The sequence below is a fragment of the Galeopterus variegatus genome, unplaced genomic scaffold (genome assembly GCF_000696425.1).
Source record: "Galeopterus variegatus unplaced genomic scaffold, G_variegatus-3.0.2 Scaffold1605, whole genome shotgun sequence".
NCBI lineage: Eukaryota > Metazoa > Chordata > Mammalia > Dermoptera > Cynocephalidae > Galeopterus > Galeopterus variegatus.
Window position 1 is genome coordinate 374,170 of NW_007727716.1, and position 22,775 is coordinate 396,944.

A 22,775-nucleotide genomic window follows, 5' to 3' on the forward strand; every position below is an offset into this window, starting at 1 on the left:
CCTCTATTTAGTTTACCAAAGCCTGTTATAATTGCTGTTCTTGTAGTGTCAGGAGGAATTTCACATCTCTTTGCAGAACTAAACTTATCGAGTTGGTGTTTCGCATGCCAGACCTATACATTTTTTCTTATCCTTGGGGATTGCCTATTCACATTAGTGGGAGCTGAGTAAACATATCAAGCGAACAAGAGGCCTCCCTTCACTTGATAACCAGGTAACAGGGGTACAGTTATCAGTGATAGTAATATTACATCTCTAGGAGAATTTAAAGGATCACTTTTAATTACAAGTAGAGAACTAAACTTGATAGTGTATTACAGAGATGAACTATTTTTAAAACTACAAATCCCTTCACAAACATTTTGGAAAATTGATTTTTACATGTTAGCATTATCATAAAAATGCATTTTTTAAGTGTATGCAATTAAATTTTTGCCAGCAACGTTAAAAACTTGAAATCTCTGTGGAGAGCAAAAAGGCCCTTAGTATGTTTTCCTTAAGAGAAAGCAACACAGCACTTTTCACCTGGAATTTTAATTTGCAAATCCAATATCTCTCTCCAAACAAATGCAATATAACTTGCACCAGTAAATAACATGACAGCTAGGTGCCCCAAATAAGATCAAGAACTACCTGGTGAACCATAAACAGTGCTTGAGGACTCACAGGGTTTCTTTGGGTGGTGGGCCTGACATTGTCGGCACTTTTAATAGATTAAAAATGCTTCGTTAGATCTTAAAATCTTCCTAACAATATTACCTGATATCTATAGGCATGTTTCCCAAGCAACAAACAAAAAAGTGTGGAAACGGAGCATTATTAAAAAGAAAGCATTATTAAATTTCCTGTTTTGGATTGATTCATTTTTTAATAAATTTACTTCACAGTCTTAATTTTTTTTCTGAAAAATAAGCTATATCCAATATATGCTTGATACAGAGCATAATTTGGATATTTCACCAGTCAGTGCTTTCCCACACCATTACTGGGAACATTATGCTACTGGCTATAGAACAAATGACTAAAATCCAAGAAAGGTTAAGTTATAACAGTATATACTCTGATGGAAGGGGAGAGGGATGACATGTAAAACCCTATGTAAATAAAATAATTCTATAATACTCTACGTAGATACTCCTTTGAGACAAATAACTTTGTACAGAGATCTATTTTTCCATGTGTTGTCTGCTTGAATGGCTTTTGGTGGTCCCACAGGGAACAATAGATAGCTCTTTCTTGCAAGTGGGCTATTGCTTCTGCTGTACTGAGAGTTTGCATTGATGAATAGTTATTGCTGATAAGAATTAAATCTGCAAAGGGCTGCCAACTAGCAAAGTCCTACTTTGACCATGTGATGGGTACATATGAGGCTATTCAAAAAATCATCAGTCTTGAAATAAGGATCCTGTTCCTGCTTTCCTTTGCCCCAATCTGCTTTTTCCTAGGTTCAAAAGAGAGGCATAGGTGAATATTCATAAGAGCGTTTTAATATAGCAAGGCATAGAGCTGCAAATCATTATTTTTGTGGTAAACTGAATCTCTACATAATTATCCTGGAGATATGTATTTTTAATATGTCCTTTGTTCTTATTCCTTTATTTATTGAAATATATTAATTATACATATTTATGGGGTACAGAGGTATATTTCAATACATGTGTATAATGTGTGATGGTCAACAGAGTAGTTCCTATGTTCTTTAATAAGGTATGATAGCTCCATTAAGTAGTCTAAAATATGTTTTCATTTATTGACATTTGGTAATGAAAATAACTAAAATCTCCCCCCCCCATAATCTCTTTCACATGCTTACAGGAAGATATAAAAAATAAACATTTAAAAAGCTTTCTTATTAAGATTTTTAAAAATTAACACTTCATATTTGACTTGGAATTCAACAAATTCATTCTTAGCAAGTACAGATAAAATAGTAATAATCAGATTGTATTTTTGAAATGTGAAATTGATAGGGCCGGCCCGGTGGCGCACTGCTACAGTGCGCCGCTTGGGAAGCGCAACAGCGCTCCCGCCGAGGGTTCAGATCCCACATACAGACCGGCCGCTCACTGCCTGAGCGAGGTGCGGGAGCAACACCGAGGGTTGCGATCCCGTTGCCGGTCCCGGTCCAGTACGGGCGCGACACTGAGGGTTGCGATCCGTTGCCGGTCACGAAAAAAGACAAAAAGGAAAAAAAAAAGAAATGTGAAATTGATGACAATGATAACAATTCCTCTTATTTACTTAGTTTCTATTCAAAAGCTAATTTAAAGAATGTAGATAAATGGTTGATAAGAACACTGAACACTGACTAACAATCCAATGTATTTGTTATTTTTATGAGTTTTCTGATATAATGGCAACTGCTGAGTTTGCAATCTATATTCTCATACAAGTCATTCCTACCCAGGCTGAGCAGAAAGAAGGATAGAGCTCTGTGGCACAATACAGAGACTTTACTTGTGGATGCTATTGATCCATTGATTAGTAGGCACCCAGTTTTCCAGCTGATATTCTTTCATTTTATCTATAAAAATATAACTAGAAATATGGAAATTTTGTAACTCATTTGGTCTATGGAAATTTAGATAATCTATGCCTTCAAAGTTCTTTTTTCTGGACTGGCCAGTTAGCTTAGTTGGTTAGAGTGCAGCCTTGTAACTCTAAGGTCACAGGTTCGGATTCCCATACTAGTTAGCAGCCAAAAAAAAAAAAAAGAAGGGCTGAAGAAAGCAGCAGAAATGAAGATTCCTTTCTTCACCACTTGGTAGTTTCTTGTGGATTTTTCTAGAGCTTTTCTATGTATATAAAACATATGCACATACAAGGGTACTTCAAAATTGGAAATTTGTCAGTTGACTGTTGTATTCATCTCTTGCCCTTCCTTTTTCTGCTCTGAATCACAAGGGGCTAACCTGTGAGGTTGTGTTTTCCAGGCTCATTTGTTGGCTGACTCCTAACTGTATTTGTCAGTGTGAGATACTGGCAGGAGATTGGAGGGAAGAAGATTCTATTGATATAGCTATTCATCTCAAAAAATTATGGGGAAAAAACCCAGCAAATTCAACCCAATGAAAATAGATGGAGACTAATAAGGATAAAAGCAGAAATTGATTAAATAGAAAGAAAACATATAATACAGTAAATCCAACAACTCAAAGACTATTACAACTTTATGACAATGAATTAAAATTTTAGATAAAATAGAAAACTTCCTTGAAAAACACAACTTACCAAAACTGATGCAAGAAACAGGAAATCTGGATAGTACTATATCTATTAAATAAATTGAATTTGTAATGAGAAACTCCCACAAAGAAAACTCCAGCCCCAGATAACATTAAATTCTTCAAAACATTTAAGGAAGAAATAGCACCAATATTATACAAACTCTTGTAGAGAATAGAAAGAGAGAGAATTTTTCCCAACTCATTTTATGTGATTGGAATGACACTTATAACAAAGTCTGACAAGAACATTATAAGAAAGAAACCTTAAAGGCCAATCTCTCTAATAAACAAATTTAAAAAATATTATAAAATTGAATTCAGTCACTAAAATGAATAATTATCATGACCAAATTGAGCTTACTCCAAGAATTCAAAGGTGATATGATATTCAAAAAATCATTCAATTAATGTATCAAAGTTTCGATAGCCCTAGTTTTAAGATTACTCTCTTTTCCTATGGTACATTTGACATTTTTTTCAAAATACCTTAATATGAGCTTATTGAATATTGCATTAATGATAATAACACTGAAAATTAACTTTTTGTAAAGAAATATCAATTTATTATCAATTAATTAAATTGATAAGGAGAAATGAGAAAAGAGGAAGAAATTAGAAAAAGTCTATGATAATCTCAATAGATGGGTTTAGAGCTAAGATTAAAATTCTATATTTGTTTATAATTTTAAGAAAAGTTTTAGCTAGAGAGTGGGTTAGCGGTTATTAGAGGCTGAGAAGTGTTGGGAGGGGGGAAGGGAGAGTTTGGTTAATAGGTACAAATTTACGCCTAGATAGGAAGAAGTTCTAGTGTTCTATAGCACTGTTAAGTGACTATAGTTAACAATAATTTATTGTATATTTTCAAATAGTTAGAAGAAAGGAATTCAAATGTTCCCAGCACAAAGAAATGATAAATGTTTGAGGTGATGGTTATGCTAATTACCCTGATTTGATCATTACACATTGTATGCATGTATCAAAATATCACTCTCTACCTCATAACGTACTATTATTGCATGTCAATTAAAAATAAATGAATAATTCTTAAAAAACTGAAATTACAAGTACTGTCCATTAGGGTTCAGTTATCTATTGCTACATAATAAAATGTTCAGAAGCGTAGTCGTTTGAAAAAAATGTTTTTTAGCAAACCAGTAATAGAAGAACACTTTATTACTGTGATAAATAGTATATAAAACAAAACTTACAACAAACATCATATTTTATGGTGAAATATTAAAAGATTTTCTCTTGAGAGTGGTAATAAAACAAGAACACCTGCTGTCATCACTTACATTTAACATTGGACTGGAGGTCCTAACCAGTGAAATAAAATAAGAAAAATAAATAAAAGGTAAGAGTTAGAAGTGAAAAAATAAGGGCATTATTATTTGCATATGACACTGTTATATATGGGAAGACCTAAAAACATCTATATACATATGTTAGAAATAGTAAGTGTATTTAATAAGCTCACTGTATATAAGGTCAATATTAAAAAAATCAATCAATATTAGAATTTGAGAGAAAAGATACCTTTTATAATAGCATTGAATACCTAAGAACAAATATAGCAAGAGATGTGCAAGAACCCTACACAGAAAACTATAAAATATTATTGAGAAAAATTAAGGAAGACCAAAATAAGTGGTGGGATATATCATGTTCATGAATCAAAAAACTCAATATTGTGAAGATGTCAATTAGTTGCAAATTGATATATTTTGACTCCCCATGAAACTCCCCTAGCAGGTTTTATGTAGAAGCTGACAAGTTGATTCTGAAAATTATATCGGAAATGCAAAAGCCCAAGAATAGCCAAAGCAGAGGAATAATAAATAAAACTTCCAAATATCACGGCCTATTACTAATATATATCGACTAGGATAGTGAGGTATTGGTCCATGTACAAACAAATAGAATAATGAAATGGAATAGAGAATCCAGAAACAGACCCACACATATTTGGCCACATGATTTATGGCATAGTCGAGATGTAATGGGAAGGAATGTTTTGCTTAAATAAATGGATCATTTTGATATTTATATTAAAAAAAGACGCTTATTTCACACCATAAAAAGACATCAGTTCTCAGTGGATTGAAAATATAAATGTGAGTGAAAGGTAAAACAATAAAACTTGTAGAATATAACATGGGAAAATATCTTCATGACCACTTGGAATAGGCAACGATTTCTTAAGCAGGACACTAAAAAGCACTAACCATAAAGGAAAAGATTAATAAATTAAATTTCATCAAAATTACAATGTCTGTCCTTGAAGAACTCTAAATACTGATATTTGGGGGATCTGCTTGCCTTACTGGTCAATCAGCTGACATTGAAGCTTATGGGTGTACAAGCTTCTACCCATGAACACAAGGAAATGAGAAGAGAAAACAACTAGCTTTTGGAGAAAACTGTAATGACTGCGCAGTAGTCCATTGAGAAGTGAGCCTACGTGCATTTTTCTCCACCATATGCTAAGACAGTCGGCCACACTTCTATTCACTTTTCATCTTCCCTTATCTCTCTAAGGATGGTAATTATAATTTTTGTAAGGCGTTCTTCTGTTCCTATCCTTGTCTTTGTTTTCTCTTCTTTTTCTCCATTTGTTTTGTTCTCTGTCACCATAAAGGCTTTTTAAAAAATCCCTTACTATTATTTTAATGGGGTTTCAGGAGAGAGAGAGTGGATAAATGTCTTTGTGTATTCCACCATGTTCAAACTACAGTCTCAGGTGATTTTTGAATACACTGAACCTTGAGAACACTAGGCTGTGTCCACCCATGTGATATATTAACCAACGAGAAAGACTATGGGACTGATTCTCTTTTATGTCATATTTTAAATTTCTAGGATCTATATCTTGTGCTTTGATGATTTTTTTTATAGTATCTTGTTCTTGTTTCACGGATGTGACATCTCTCATCTGCTTGAGCATATTATTTGTCTGTTCTGTAAGTTTTATTCTGTTCTCAGCCTTGGCACTTTTTTCCCCCTCTACAAGTCTTCTCTGTTTATTTTGGCCTCTGTTTTTTATATCAGGGGTCTTCCTCAAATATATGGTGATATTTGTATTACCATTCATAATAAAAATGAGACACCAAAAAGCTTATTGGTAGCTATAAAGATATTTTCAGGCATTTCAGGATTCAAATAGTGCCTTCTACGCAGTGTCCAGAAAATGACTAGAGGATGTGGTCTACCAAAACAAGGGAATAATTTAGGAAAGAGGAAGACTAAAGGAATAGGGAATCTAGTACAAGATGATGGCAAAGGCAACTTCCAGAACAATAGACATGCAACAGGCCTGGAGAGAAACTAGCTCAAAGCAGAGTAAAAAGGTAGGACTCCAGGAGGGAAGACTTCTGGGAAAATAGAAAGGGAGGGATTACCTGATGTTTGCTTATGTGGAAAATAGTATTGAGACAACGATGGAATGTTTGGGTAGAATTAGCAATAGGTACATGAAAATCTAAGCATAAAGAAAAATGAGGCAATTATTAACACCCGGAAAAACAAAAAATTGTAACAGAAAGAAAATGTAATTACAATATACTAATTGGCTCAACTATGAATAAAAAAAAGGTTCAGTGTAAATACTGAGTGCTGATTTTTCCTAAATTGTGATATAACCACATCAAGAATGAGGCAGAGGGGAAGTGTAGGAATGGGAGTGTAAGAGACCTAAATCCTTATCTACTATAATATGAAGTCAAAAGATAATATTTAAAAGTGGCTAATAGAGAAATAGCAATATAAGCCTATTATTTAGAAACATGGAGGTAAATGCCAGTAGAAATAAGAGATAACCAAAACATTTGAAAGTTGTTGCCTTTTAGGAACAAGTTTGGAGGTTTGGGAATGGATTGGCCAAAGGATCTATTATTTACTGGATGTCTTTTAGCATTATTTGACTTTTTAAACTATATTCACTTTGTACTTTGAAAAATTAAACAAATTCACTTGGGGAAGGTATTAAAACGCAGATCTCTGAGCCCATCCTTGGAAATTTGTATTTATTTAGTACAGGGGAAGAAATCTGCATTTTAAATAAACATTCCAACTTTGAGAAACATATCAATGTAGCCCTTTTTTTGTGCCTACTCCAAATATACCTTTTTCAAAGTCACTTTTGGTGGTTTTAAATTTTTCTTCTATTTTTGCAGTTCTCATCCCTTCCGTGGCTTCAACCTTCCTGATAGTGTATAAATAGTATATATGCCATTTAAAAATATTTGTCCTTGAGAGAAATCAAGAAAGCCTGCCCATTCACAATAGCCGCCAAAAAAATAAAATACCTAGGAATTGAACTAACTAAGGATGTGAAAAATCTCTATAACGAGAACTATAAACCACTCCTGAGAGAAATTAGAGAGGATACAAGAAGATGGAAAGACATCCCATGCTCCTGGATTGGAAGAATCAATATAGTGAAAATGACTATACTACCCAAAGTAATATACAAATTCAATGCAATCCCCATCAAAATTCCAATGACATTTCTCTCAGAAATGGAAAGAACTATACAGTCATTTATCTGGAATAACAAAAGACCAAGAATAGCCAAAGCAACACTGAGCAAAAAAAATAAAGCTGGAGGTATTACTCTACCTGACTTTAAACTATACTACAAAGCCACAATAACCAAAACAGCATGGTACTGGTACAAAAACAGAGACACTGATCAATGGAATAGAACAGAACACCCAGAAATCAACCCACGCACTTACTGCCATTTGATCTTCGACAAAGGCACCAAGCCTATTCACTGGGGTCGGGACCGAGAAAAAAAATATATTTGTCCTTGAGTGTGTTTATTTTTCCATCTTTTGTGTGCTTCATTTTTTAAATTTAAGCTCATCTGAGAACTTCCTATAGGGTCACATCATCTTTAGGTTCATTCTCCTTTTTTTTTTACTTGGGGATTATTTTTAGTTGTATAGTGAGAATTTCATTTTTGAGAACTTCCCACCTTCTTATACAGCTTCTCTATTAAGGTCTCAGGCCATGGGTTCATAACATCATTTTCTCTAAACTTGATTGCCTCAAGTTACTTAGACAATCAGAGCTGCCTGATTTTATATTTTTTGTCTTTGTATTAAATTTATAAATTACCTCTCAATCTAAATCTTGCCTTATGATGCCACAGGACACAATAATATAGGGTTTCACTGATTCCCCAGGACACTACACAAAATCTCCCACTCCAGGGTATACACATGGGAGGTTTCCCTCTGATGGATTACTGTAGCCTAACCTCTGACCTATACACTCATTTTAAATAAGAAATGCTAAATGGATCCAAAACATGCATTTTAAATTGGAAGCAAAATATATGGCTCAGAATTGAAGTAACTTACCTAAACATTTGGAGAAAAAAGTCTTTTATTACGTGAATGTTCTTTAAATTTCTACTTTAAAATTCTCACTGGTGATTGTTGAACACCCAAAAAGAAATGTTTAATGTTTATCAAATTAAATAAAAATGTTACTTCTTATTATTCCTCTTGCTGTATTAATATCTTCTTTGGTTAATAAATCTTACTCTTTTTTTTAAATTTAAGATTCCCATAATACAGATGTAGCAATGGGCACACAAGAATCAAGCTGAGAAAATGTACTTCTGATGTTTAAGGTATCTTTGTTTCAATTTAATCAATTTAATACATTTTTAGTGCTCCATTTATTTTTACATTAAACATACAGTACTCAGACTTTATTAATATTGAAATAAGTATGTAATTTCTATCAAATTCTTTATTTGCATATATTAAAGCAGTATTATATAATATCCATGGTGTACCATGGGCACTCATTAACTATTTCTCAACTTAGATTTCACTTCTGGGGTAAAAATCACGAATAAGAAAATAGAGAAAGATGATCAGGAACAAAGACTATTTTATATTGTTGTGAATATTTTACATGGTACAAATAGATTGCCTTTTAAATAAAGAAAATAAATTTTCATAATTCTTAAATAATGACATAATTGAATCAGCATTATATGTATTTAACTAGAAACCATATAAAATATACTCCAACCATAGACCAAATATTTCAATCAATTAGTACATGTCTATTTCTAAGGCATCAGCTGAACACTTAACATTTCTATTATTATGACTTAGTAATATCAGTGTGACACTTTTTGAACTCAAGTCTGATATTAATTATGAAAGATCTAAGCCTAAGAAATCTCAGAAATCTACTGTTACTTTTATTTTTCTTTCTAGCCCAGATGGAGAAACCGTTGTATCACACACATTTTAATGTGACCTCTATAACTTTTTACATGACATAGATTAATGAGACTTGGTTCCAGTGACTCTGGGAAATGAAAAGTGTTTGCTAACCTAGAGACTCAGAACCCACCCATTCATATTTAAGGATTTTCCTTACTGGCAGAAACAAAAGAACTGGCCTAAGCACCTCAGCAGTTCTTCAACTGGATGAAGTGATTAAATTGTCCATTTGGAGTGTTCAGTATTTTCATCCTGCTCCTGAAGAAAAAGTGAACTAATTCAAAACATTATGCATAATTCTTTGTATTTTTAAGAGTCAGGACAGATGATTTTTATATAAGTACTGTTTGATACTAAATAGTAGTTATTTTTAAAATTTGGACATTTACATGGAAATTCCCAAGTATAGCCAATAGGGCTGCATTTGAGTCTTAAGAAAACTAAACTGAAGTTCTGCAGTATTTCTGTTTCCTAGTTTAAACAAGAGGTCACTTTCCAGACTGAGGTTATTATGTGTGTGACCCTGAAAGATGATAGTGAGGAACCGTTTAACAGAAAAAAAAAAAAAAAAAAATCTTTCCTACTCCTATACAACTTATTTAATACCCTATTTCTAAAAGAATCTAAAATATTTTGACCAAATGTTCATTATTTTTTTCAAGGCAATATTTATGTAGTCATGAATGCAAGGAAATCATTTGTGACAACATGTCAGGAACCTGCACACACAGAAACTTCTCAAGATAAGAGCTGGAGATGTAAGCACAATCTATAAAAAGAAAATTATTATTATTGAAAACAATCGGTAGGTCAGTAAAAAAGAAATATTATTTCAGCATAAAATTTCAATAAGTTTTAGATGCAAAGGAATACATAATCTATATAGTTTACATTTTCATCACAAAGTAAAACATTAACATGCTGAAAAACTGGAAGAAGTCCAATTTATTTGAACACATAAAACCCCTTCATTTATAGTCAAACAATGGTGTGAGAGCTATACTGTAGACTGAAAATTTCTTTCAGAATCTTTATGTTCTTGATTTTTTTCTACTTTTTTTACTTTTCAAAATTTTAGGCAATTTAGGTTTGAAAAATAAAAGTTAAATACTCCTACTTGTCACTAGATGGCAGTAACTCCAGGATGGGTCGCATGCAGAAAAGCAATAAAATGGAAATTTTTGTTTACACCGAAGATAAAAATATATAGTAACCCAATTGAAATTTTAGTGGTGGTGGTAGAATGAGTGTGTGTTTGTGGGGGAAGGGATGATGGAGGGATGTTTGTGTGTGAGCGTGTATGATTTTTTTTGTGTTGAGGACATGGTCCATTGCTTATAAGAGAATTAAAATGAAATTAAAACCAAATGTGGAACTAGAAAAAGGTAAAAATGCCATATAAAGAAACATGGAACATTTTCATTCTCACATGTTGCCCTTATATACAGACGTCTAGTATTTGTATTTCAAACAGAATGATTTATGAGTCATCGTTAATGGTTATAGCACCTTTTGTTGATGCAGAGCTACGACACATAATTTTAATATAAGAGCAGGTCACATCTTACATTTGACGTTTTCTTTCTTTTAAGACATTTTGGGCTCAAAATGCATCATATTACTCCATATTTTATCTAGAGAGGTTGGATAAATTATTTGAAAACGTACGTCTTATTGTGTTTGAAATGAATTTTTGAGACTTCCAGTGATAATGAGTGATATCAATGGAAATTTATACTTTGCATGAAGAGCCCTCCCAAGACAATAGAGATGAGTGTGATTTGTCACAGTAAAGGCCTCATATTAAGAGATTTTAGTGAGTAGCATGATGAATAACTGTTCATGCTTGGAACAAAATTTTTCAGAAGTCAGTATCCAAACAGGATACAAACATCGGTTGACATTAAAGGGCATTTGGTTCTTTCATCAACCATTAGTTATTGGTGAAAAATTTCCTGTTCGAACACTCAAATTTCCTACTCTAACCATAAAATTACATGGAGACCTGATATCCTGACAGGTGGAAACAGTTGCATAGAATGAGGAATGTGACATACTCAAAGAAAAGAGAAGTGATCAGATTCCTTACTAGAAAAAGTCAAAGGCTGGTTAGCTCTCACAGAGCAAGGTGAAACTTGAAATTTCTGAAGGAACAGAAAAAATTTTGGACAGAGCAGAGCTTTATATTCTTTTAAACATAAACTGCTGCTGTGTTTACACTGTCAGACTTCACTATGAACATGGAGAGAAGGGTTGGAGATTCAAGTGAAGTAATGTCTCTTTTATTTGTTATCATTGCAAATTTAGAAGTTAATTTTCTAGATAAACTAAAGGACTAACCCCTATTTCTCAATACTCACTCATGCTCCTATCCTTCAGCCATATTTACTAATATCTCCATGTCTCAGCCTCAAAGGCCATCCTTGTCCCAACCTTCCACCCACTTTCACCTAGTTAACTTCAACTGATCTTCCATGATGGCTCAAGTATCGCCTCTCCTGAGAAGCCTTTCCTGATTCCCCCTTTGTTAGGGTTACCAAATTTAGCAAATAGAGATACAGGAAACTCAGTTAAATTTGAATTTCAGACAGGCAATGAGAAATTTTTTGTATAAGTATGTTCCAAATATTGGGTCCTGTATTTTATTTGCTAAATCTGGCAACCCTAACTTAATTAAGACCTTTTTAGTCACTTCCAAAATGCAGTGTTTCATTGACCATATCAAATAATTTCATATGAGAATGCCATCATCGTTTGCTTTGTAGGAGTATACTTATAAAAAAAATGAGTATGGCTTTTGTGAAAGGGCTGATTACAAAATGCAGTTAGATTAATACAAATTGGCTTTCAACACAAAACTCTCCATTGTTCTTTTTTGGCCTGATTGCACTATGTTTGCATCTTTACTCTATGCAACTTCTAAGTATGGCAGAGGAACAGCCCATTATTGCTAATTGATAAGCATTCAGTGTGATAGAGCAGAAGAAGAGTTCCTCAATTTATTCCCAAAAAAAGAAAGAGTTCATGCCTGAGTAATGTCTCATAATTGACAGTGGATTGAAATGTAGTTATTGTAAGAAATATAAATGCCTTTATTAGATCTCCTTGAAGATACCACCATAATTGCCAATCACTGAAAACATCTCGAGTAACTCCTTCTTTTACTTAATAAGGGATATGCCATCTTTAAAACATTAAAAACAGATGTCACTGCATTACTTCACTGCTGATGTATGTAATAGAAATGACACACTAATTAATTTAGTGCTGTATAAATGTACTGATTATTTATCATGACTGACAATAAAATTATGAAAACATTCCATTACAATCAGTGGTAAGTATTTATTGATTTTACATTACGCACACATTAATACAATACATTTAATTATGCAGAAGAGGGGATAGTTTTTATGTTGATAGGCAGACATTTGAATTCATCAGTTTTATGTAAAAACAAAAAAATTAAGTTTGAGTAATATGTGTTGATCCAAACTGAAATAGAATGTTTCAATGGAATATTACAATACGTGGAATATTAATATCAAACTGATTTGAAGTCTCCTTTAAGAGACTGCCTAAGAAATATAAGCTTTTGAGCAGGATTGCGTTAATTTAAATATGCTGCTCAATTATATATCTCTGAGGTGGCCAATGGTTCTTCACTTCCTAGAACTGCACAGTTTTCAGCACTTAATCACAGTCCCGGCACAATGCCTAGTAAAATGTCTTGTAATAATAGGAATGCAACAAATATTTGCTATCTAAATGTTGGTCTTGAAGAAAATACAAGAACTGTTTGTGTTAGAAATGTAATCTTTAGGTTTCTGGAAAAGGTAGGGTCACCTCTGTCTGTAGCAGTCAGAGAAACTTTAAGGCAGACAATATTTCGGAAGACAGTTTTTTATCATAAGCTGAGAAAGAATTTTCGGCAGAGGGGATTATAGGCAGAGGAACAGCATTGGAGGTGTAGGCTTAGAGGATATTGACTGTAACAGTTGGACTGCAGTGCAGGTGATTGTTGGAGAGTAGTGAGAAGAAAATATGATTTACTGGGGCCAGGCTGGGGAGCAGGCTGGAGTAAGCAGGATATCTAGAAGAGGGAAATTAAGAGAGGAAACAAATTCCATTATTTACCAAATTCCATTATTTGGCATCACGACTCAGGATAACCATTTTTCCTACCTTCCCATAGGCTTGCCATAGGCCCCAAGTAGTGCCTTAGCTTGGTATCTGGCTCAACCTAGTATTGTGTGTGTGTGTGTAAGCGCGCGCGCGTGTGTGTGTGTGTGTGCGTGTGTGTGTGTGTGCGTGCCCGCGCGCGTGTGTGTATAAATTTTTTAAAGCAAATCATTCTATTCAGTAGATCATGGGAGGCAGCAGGGGGCTTATTTCTTTCTTACATTGTAAGACGCTATTTCTCCTACCTTGAACTTTCCATTAAACTGGGTTTGATTACAATAATATTAGTAAAACCAAAACTACAAACTGCTTCTAGTACCATCACTTGAATTCCACACTACCATGGCTTTGTGGGGTTTTTTTAGTCCTGATAGGAAATTATTTTTATAATCACTTTTAGAAAATGGACGGGCTCTAAGTGTAAGCAAAGGAGAAATCAGCATTCTAGTCGGCTGTTCTTGGCTTTCTAGTCCACTTTTAATATCAGTTCTACTTTAGCACCTGGACAAGTTAAGACATTAGGCAATATTTCTTGTGCTGCATTTAACTTGGAAATTAACTGAAAATTGAGTTCTTTTATGGACCAGGCATATGTATGGCTTGTTATTTCTACAAATACATTTGTACGTTTGACGGAGATGACTGGAATAGTGGAACTGAGTAGAGAAGTAGGGTTTTAGATAAAAGCTCTCTCTGACAAATATATCTCCTATCTTCTTTGCCTGCATTTCTAGGGGTCTTGAGGTAGCTGTTGGGTTAAGTATGTCTGTGAGAGGAAATAGCGGATAGAAACTGGTGATGGCTAATCTGTGGGTGGAACTTCACAGACAAAATTGCTCATTCTGTTGTGTCTATGAAATCAGCACTATTCTGGAATGCAGACAACATGGAGGAGTACAGCATCAGCTACGGCCTCCTGTGTATTTTCTTGCACAAAACCAATTTAGACCAAGTAGTTGCAGGATAAATGGACAAGATGAGGCCCAGCCAACAACCAGGTGCTCAGGTGAAAGATCTGGGTAGGCCCCTTTTCAATATAATGTGTTCTTGGAGAATATATATTTTAAATTCTTTACCATAAATTAAAATTTAAGAAACATGTGTATTCTATCCCGACTGCATATGCAATGCTACCATCATGTCTTCTGACATCACTGAAAATCATTGATATGCAGGTAAAGTAGGCAAGAAGTGAAGTAAGTTGATTCTTCTCCAAACACGAGGGCAAAGTTCCACAAAATCTCTTTAATAGGAGGGGTCATGTTTGAGGCACTTACTTTAGGCATCCAGACTTAGAAGGATTAAACCCAAGCGTGCACCTACAAAGCTCTTAAAAATAGATTTTAAATACACTAAACTGAGACTATGACTCTGTCACATGGTAAGTCAGACTTACCATGGTTATTTTCCCATTATAAGTGACCAGTACTGAGGACTGCACAGTGTTCATTTGTCCTATTTTATTCATAAGAAATTAATTGCTCAGGATTTGCTTCTTTCTCCCCTCCCCTTTCGGGGTTTGATGGTGAAGCTTATCATTTTGTTTCACTTTGATGCTGGTCATATGCACATTAGCAGGTGGTAACAGTGCTTCTCTGTGTCTAGTCCACCATTCAAGTGCTCGGGACCTTTCAGGTGTTATGACTCAGAGTTGTTTTCTCAAGCTGAAGATCCTAGAGAAACAAGGAAGTTCGAGATGAAAAATTCTTTGTGCTAGTCTTTGAAAAATGATCCCATTTAGGTGAGTTGTGAAACATGCTATCAGATCCTCTTGCCTGTGTCTTGGTTCCCTCCTTCATCCCAGATACCTGAGTACAGTTCTAAGGCCTGGGCTACTTTTCCTCTGCTTCTTGTATCTTTTTCAACCTGCATTGCAGAAATATATACTCTGGCTTTGTCTGTAACCCGTTCCCCTTTTCTGTTGCCACTTGTCAGCATTGCCTTCCCACAACTTTCCTAATTATTCCCAGTTGGAGGAATAATTAGAAAATAATTTGTATATGCTATAACTGAAATTTTGAAAAAAAATATTCAAAGGTAAATGATAATAGTTAACAGAAACAGCACTTACCCTCTGACAGGCACTATTCTAAGCAATTTATATATGTTATGTCGTCTATAGTCATGCTTGCAATCTCACAGAACCCTATGAGGAAGGCATTTTACAGATCAGGGAACTGAGGCACAGAGAAGTTAAGTATTTTGCCCAAGATCACCAGTGTATTAAATTGAGGAGCCAAACTTTGGACCCAAGCAGTCTGGATGCAGATTCTACTCCCTCAATCGCTCTGCTAGGCTGCTTTCTCAGAGAGGAATAACTAAAATATGGACAGAAAAGATCTTGTGATTATGAAGAGATTACTGTACTGCATGAATCGTAATTAGGCAGCAATCAATGAATAAGACATTGAACTGAAAAGAAACAAACAGAACAAGTACTGCTCATATTGCAATGGGATGTCTTAGGTTTATATTCATTTTCAAAACGTACTCTTCATTGGTTGAATGTAAGGCAAGTTTTGGACATGTCAAAAGTTTGTCATTAGTTTTACAATGTGCAGATGTATTTTGGTGCCATTTTCTCATACCTCAGAATTTAGAGATTACAAATGTAAACTTGGAAAATTGTTTTATTAACATTTCAAAAAAGCTTAAACCTGCAATTTATGGTTCTTGTCACCATACGAAGAATGAATCTGAGGCAGGATAGAGTAGGGACACGCCCCATGGAGGCTGCTCATAAATATTCAGACTGGATCAGACAGGGGCGGTGCACCAGGCAGGACAGAAGGGGCAGAGGTGGGGCAATTAGGAGTTCTCACGGTTGACAGAGGATGGAGAAGGTCAGGGATGCGTTGTGCTGCGCTCTGGCGGAGATACCTGTGAACTTAGGCATGTACCTTCGCTTGGTAATAAAGCCCTATCCTGTTCCATTTCTCTCTTTCTCTTCCTTTCCTTTTGTTGGTCCAGTCCATGAAGAATCTTTCATGAATCAAGAACTTGGATATGCCGTACAGTAACAAAATTCACGAGCCAGCCAGGACATAAGGGAACTCTGGGTCAGGCACCAGAGGAGCCTAAATTCGGACGAAATTCTTTATTCTATTTTACTTTCTCTATTTCCTCTTTCGTTCTCCTTAAAATGACTGCCGGAAAGCATGGTTCAGATTTAGCTCTCTCCCACCGCCAACAGCGAGAGATAAAAGAGTGCACGTCTGGATGGCCTAGGGTCGCAACATACCCCCAAGCATTCGGCCTCGGCTCTGGCTCCAGATCCAGCGGAGGTGCGCTTCTTTGAGCCAAATGAATGGGCCATTTGCCTGAGGCAGTTACTTTGCAACTGTTTGGTCTTCTTTGAATGTATTTTTCTTTTAGGCCCCCATTTCTCTCCGGATTGTTGCTTCTCCCCAAAGAAATTATTTAGACAATTGAAAACCTTTTTCCTTAAACCTCTACTTGCTTCTCTTGTTAATATTTTGCCAAAAGACTCTGAGGCCTCTTGAGAAATCCAGCCATGCCACAACCCATGCTCCTTTTTGGATCTGCTGTCTTCCTCTTGGTGTCCCCAAAGTCGAATGGCTTTGCCTCTGTTTGTTCACTGGCTCAGCCCTTAGCTCAGTAACCCAGTTACGGAAATCCTATGCTGGAGTTGTGTGATTTTATTTGATCTTGGCATCCATTTCTTTAAAAAAACAAAAAAAATCTGTGTCTTCTTTGACACACAAACTCCTTCTTTAAAAGGCTTGCATTCTTTCTTCGTGCTTTGCAATGTAAATTTGCTACCTTGGTTCCTCTGAAAACTCAGTGTGGGCTTCTGTTACGTAGGGCAGATAAACTTTAACTTGCTTCATTTACACAGATGATTTAAATCCAACTGTCCTTTTTAAACTAGTGAGTTTTATGTTTTATCTGTCTCGCTACTAACATTTTAAACAAAACCTATAAGATTTTTCTTTCTGTTTATGTCTACGTATGTACATGTGTAAGCTGTATGTTATGTCGACATGTTCATTTCTATATGTGTGTTTGTGTATTGTCCACATGGTTCCAAACTGGCTTATATATAATGTGTGCTGACTAACTGGATAAATGCAAATGCTTTTCAGGTTCACGCGATTTTAGTTTATAAAATCATTGATAAAATAGATGTGTTTCCAAAATTTGATTTAAACTTTTTTTTTTTTAACCGAGATTTATCTTTTGGTCAGCACAAATTTATACTGTCTCTGATATTTTAAAGGCGTAAGATTGTTGATTTTGTGATATATTTGATACTTGCTTAATTTGTTTATAAACTAAAAGCTGTAATAGAACTGGCTGCTGGGTTTTCTCCAAAGCCTTGCACATGTTCTGTTGTTAGCTTCTCTTTGGTTTTAAGCCTCTCAGTTCTGGAGTCTAAACAGATAGCCATGGTGAAGCTAAAGGACATATGTGTCCACAGCATATGGGCCACCACCTGCAGGACAAAACCCAACATGGTCTCCTCCTTATCTCAGCTCTGCCTCCTGACCATACTGGGAAGGACATTATCTTTGTGTACTCTGCCCTCTGTCTTGGGCTCCACATGGCCACCCTGGATGCCACGTGGCCCTGACCCAGAACGGCTAGGGAAAAAGGGACCTACATCCAATAGCTCCAAGGCTTTAGTTAATACTGGCTGATAAGGGTGTAGCTTGGTATAAGGAAATTAGACAAATACAAATGGGTTAAATGCTTATAAATGAAATTGTCATACATCCAAAATTCTTTTCAGTTATTTGAAATCTCAAAGTCATGTTATATTAAATTAAGTAATTGGTAACTGTAAATGTCTGAGGCTTTTCAGTACAGAAACATTGTTTTTATGTGATACATTTTAAAAAGCTAAATATATTTGGATCTGTTTTTTAAGAAAAATAAAAACACGTCCCTTCAGAGATTAGAAATGGTTTTTACCTACATATATTAATATAAAACAGCGCAAAATTGCTTGCTTCCTAGGTTTTTCACTGGAAATTAGGGTTACTAAGAGTTAATTATACTTAATATACATAATTCAAATTGCTAGGTATAAGATTTTATACACGGAATGTTTGAAGAAAGTAGGATGTGAGAAAAGTAAGATGTGTTTTTGGTAAATGTTATAGAAGGCATGAAGATGTAATATGTTTTTTGTTGAAAGAAAAAATTGTCTGATTGAAAGGTATTCAAAGGGTTGTAAGAGCTTGTAAGAAGTTTATAATATGTGGTATTTCTGTTTCTTTGTCTGGCTTATTTCATTTAAAATAATTTTCTCCAGACTCATCCATGTTGTTGCAAATGGCAGAATTTCATTCTTTTTTATGGCTGAGTAGTATTCCATTGTGTAGATATACCACAGTTTCTGGAAGGAAGTGGGGAGAGAAGGAGGGAAGAAGGAAGGAATGAAGGAAAGAAAGAAAGAAAAGACCACAACAATATGTTGAACTTTCAGAAGGAGAAAACAAACCTAAGGATACTAGAGATGGGGGGGAGGTAGGGAAGGGGTTTGGGTAAAGGACATAAAGAAATATCATGTTTTATAAGAATGAATATGCTGATAATAAAGGAAAAAAAATAATTAAAAAATTTATAATAATCTTGTGTGGTCAAAACTGAGATTAGATAGATTTGTTTATAAGACTTTATTAAAACTAGCTGTAATATTAACAGTACAATGGTACAAAAAGTAAAATTTGGTTTCCTTCTTTTAAATAAAATTCTCATGTAATATTAATAGCAGGTAATAAAAGATTTTTGTTCACCTTTTAAGTAAACTACAAAAAAAGTAAACGATAAATAAGAGATATTTTCTGTAAAATTTATAGAGACCCAGGATTGCTGCCTCATGATTTTAACCTTTGTTAGAGAACTTAGGAATTTAGTATACCAAGTTTTTGGCTGGGAAACCATACATATCTATTTGGTAGAAGTGGCCGGGGCTCAGAGTGGGCCTTGTGTAATCTGCTATGACAAATAGGTCCCCCACCACTTGTGGCCCTTACTTTCAGTGTTCTCCAAAATCTGTGGTAAAAGGGCCAACTGGCAGTTAGCCCATTTTTTCTCCTATGCAGATGCCTAGTCGAGTGGCCTGCATCCTAGACCCACACCTAACCTTGTTGTTAGGTACCAGCTTTATCATGAGAAAAAAAAGTCTACATGGAGCAATACTCCTACAGGATGCCTAGGGATGAGAGGATGGAGCATCGAGCTCCTCCGACTTGGAGACGTCCAAGGACAAATGGCCACATCGGAGAGGGACACGTTCTGATGGGTCCTAGTCATAGGGACACTTCCACATCTACTTGAGCAGAGAGTATACCAGGAGAAGGATAGTTTCTCCGTGGTGATTGACTTTTTTTTTTTCTTTTCTGGCTTTCTTTTTCTCCCGCCCATAGGAGACAAGACGGAAAATACTCCAGCAATATTAAAGAACTGGAACTGCATTAAACTAGATTGTAAGTTAGATGATGCAGAACGATGGCCCCAAAATGGTTCTCTAAATTACCATACCATCCTACAATTGGATCTCTTGTGTTGCAGGGACCATAAGTGGACTGAGGTCCCATATGTCCAGGCCTTTATGGCCTTATATCAGGATCCAAAACTAAAAGGAAGTTGTCTGATTTGCTATGTGGGAATCCAAGTGAAGCCTCCCCCTCCCCCTCAGACTGATAACCTTGATGACCCCCCCTTCTAAATAGAGCCACAAGGTTCATTTAGAAATGTTGTTTGTGTAACATTCTGAGCTAAAGATGAAACATGGAATATTTCCTGCAGTGACAGAAATGGTATCAACTTATAGCCTGCAGTGGAACTCAGTAGCTAAGACACAACCTAACTGTTTGAAAGAGTAGCAACAACAGTCAAATCAATGGAGACATGAGGGATGGCCTCTCCTTTCTATGTTCCCTTGCTATATGTTTCATCTCCTAATATATTGAATCTCATGTGCTTTGCAGTCTTCCTCACTTTTTCTGTTGTATCCCTCTTCATGCCTCTTTTCTCTTCTGTAACACTCTGCTCTGTTGTTTGTCAAAAAAGTATGAAAAAAGGGGCCAGCCCGGTGGCGCACTGGATAGTGCGCCGCTTGGGAAGCGTGGCGGCGCTCCCACCCGAGGGTTCGGATTCCACATATGGACCGGTTCCCGCTCACTGGCTGAGCGAGGCGCGGGAAGCAACACCGAGGGTTGCAATCCTGTTGCCAGTCCCCGGTCCGGTACGGGGGCAACACTGAGGGTTGCGATCCGTTGCCGGACACGGAAAAAAAAAGACTAAAAAAAAAAAAAAAAGTATGAAAAATGCTTTTAGAATTATCAGCATACATCTTTGCCTGGGTTTACTAATCAGATAGGATTACGGTGTCTTTCCTAGAGGCTTTTGAAGTTAAAGTTGGATCCTAGTCTAAAACAAAAAGATTCCTCTGTATGCAATTCTTAGAAAAATGAGGATAATTTATTGTGTTGATAAGAAAAGAAACAAGTATGTAGGAGAAGAGGAGATATAAAGAAAGCTATGAATATGAAGATGTGGTTGTAGTTAGAAAGGTTAAAAAGAAAAGAAAATACTTTTGTGTGAGAAAGCATCTTGTGTAGTGAATTTTTGTCCTAGAGTGAAATGACTGGCTAGTTAGGAAGTAGGAAGCATAGAACAAAAACAGAAAGTCTGAGTAAGTCATTCAGACTTTTTTTGTGAAGGGTAAATTCATAAGAAAAATTTTGAAAATTGGCTAAATTTAAATGCAGTTTATGTATAAGATTTTCTAAGAATTGGGCATAACATCAAAAATACTCTGATGCGAGGCTAGAGTTTGCTGTCCTATATTGGACCAACCAGGTTTTCTGGAAGCACTGAACTGCACTTAATAGAAAATTGTGAAAGGTTTATTTATTTATTTATTTTTGAATTGTAATAATATATTTTATTTAAGCCAATGTATCATATAATCCTTTCAATATGTTATCAATATAAAAAATAAACAATTGAGATTATTTTTGTACTAGGTCTTCTAAATCCAGTGTTCATTTTACACTTATACCACATTTCATTTTGAATGTTAAGTTTTTACTACAAGTACTTGATTTCTACAGTTTTTATAAAATTTGCAGTTGAAAATGTACATTCACACTACAAATGCATCAAAATTAATAAAACAAAAAATAGTAACAACACTAAATGCTGGTGAAGATGCAAAGAAACTGGCTCATTCGTACATTATTGTTGGGAATGCAAAATGGCACAGCCACTCTGAAAACAGCTTGGGAGTTTCTTATAAAATTAAACACATAACTACCATAACATGCAGCAATTGCATTCTTGGGCATCTACCCCAGTTAAGTAAAAACTTAGTTGTGAAAGGTTTTTAAATTTATCTTTTAGGTAACTGGCCTAGGAAGTGCATTCTGTGTTTTATGAAGACAATTTCTTGTGTGTTGTGCCTTTGAAATCTTTTGTCACTCTGGTTTTATCTTACAGAGATTTGTGATCCTATTTAACTAACTGTTTCAAACCTTTGTTATTCAACAAACTTCCCAAAAAACCAAATTCTGAAAATTCAGTCTTTTTGATTTCAACTAACTTTGAAAGTTTCCAAGGGTCCTGGAACTTCTCAAAGGATATGTATAAGAGACAGGTATTAAAACCAATTGGCTTATTTGATATATTAAACTATATGGGAAGCATTGACAAAACAAGAAATAATGTTTGACTTTTTTGTGTTATACTGAGATGTTATTAATATGTGTTCCAAAATTGTATAAAGTTCCTAGAAAACTGGTGTGTCTAGGTATAAATGCTATCAATTACAATTTTGTAATTTAAAATTGTTGTATGCCGCAAAAATAACCAAATTTTATTGTCGTGGTTATTTTCTGTCTTGTTTCCCATAGTCAGTGAAAATGAAAAGAACTCTTAAGAACAGGTTTCAAATAAGTTTAAGATCTATGGACAAAGTAAAAGTTTTTCAGAACTCTAATGAGAAACTGATAGGTTTGTGAAACTGCTGATCAAGATCAAGCAAAGTGACTGATACATAATATTTTGTAACTTTTATTTTTGGTTCTTTAGGTAAACGTCGTCCCCCCCCCCCCCCCCCCCCCCCGAACGGTTTTTCTCCCCC

General features: G+C 35.1%; 1 pseudogene; it reads right to left on the reverse strand.

Annotated features, from left to right (window-relative positions):
• The window catches only part of LOC103594686, a 39,559-nt pseudogene extending 22,583 nt beyond the window's left edge, over positions 1–16,976 (reverse strand).
• Between the last annotated feature and the right edge of the window lie 5,799 nt (positions 16,977–22,775).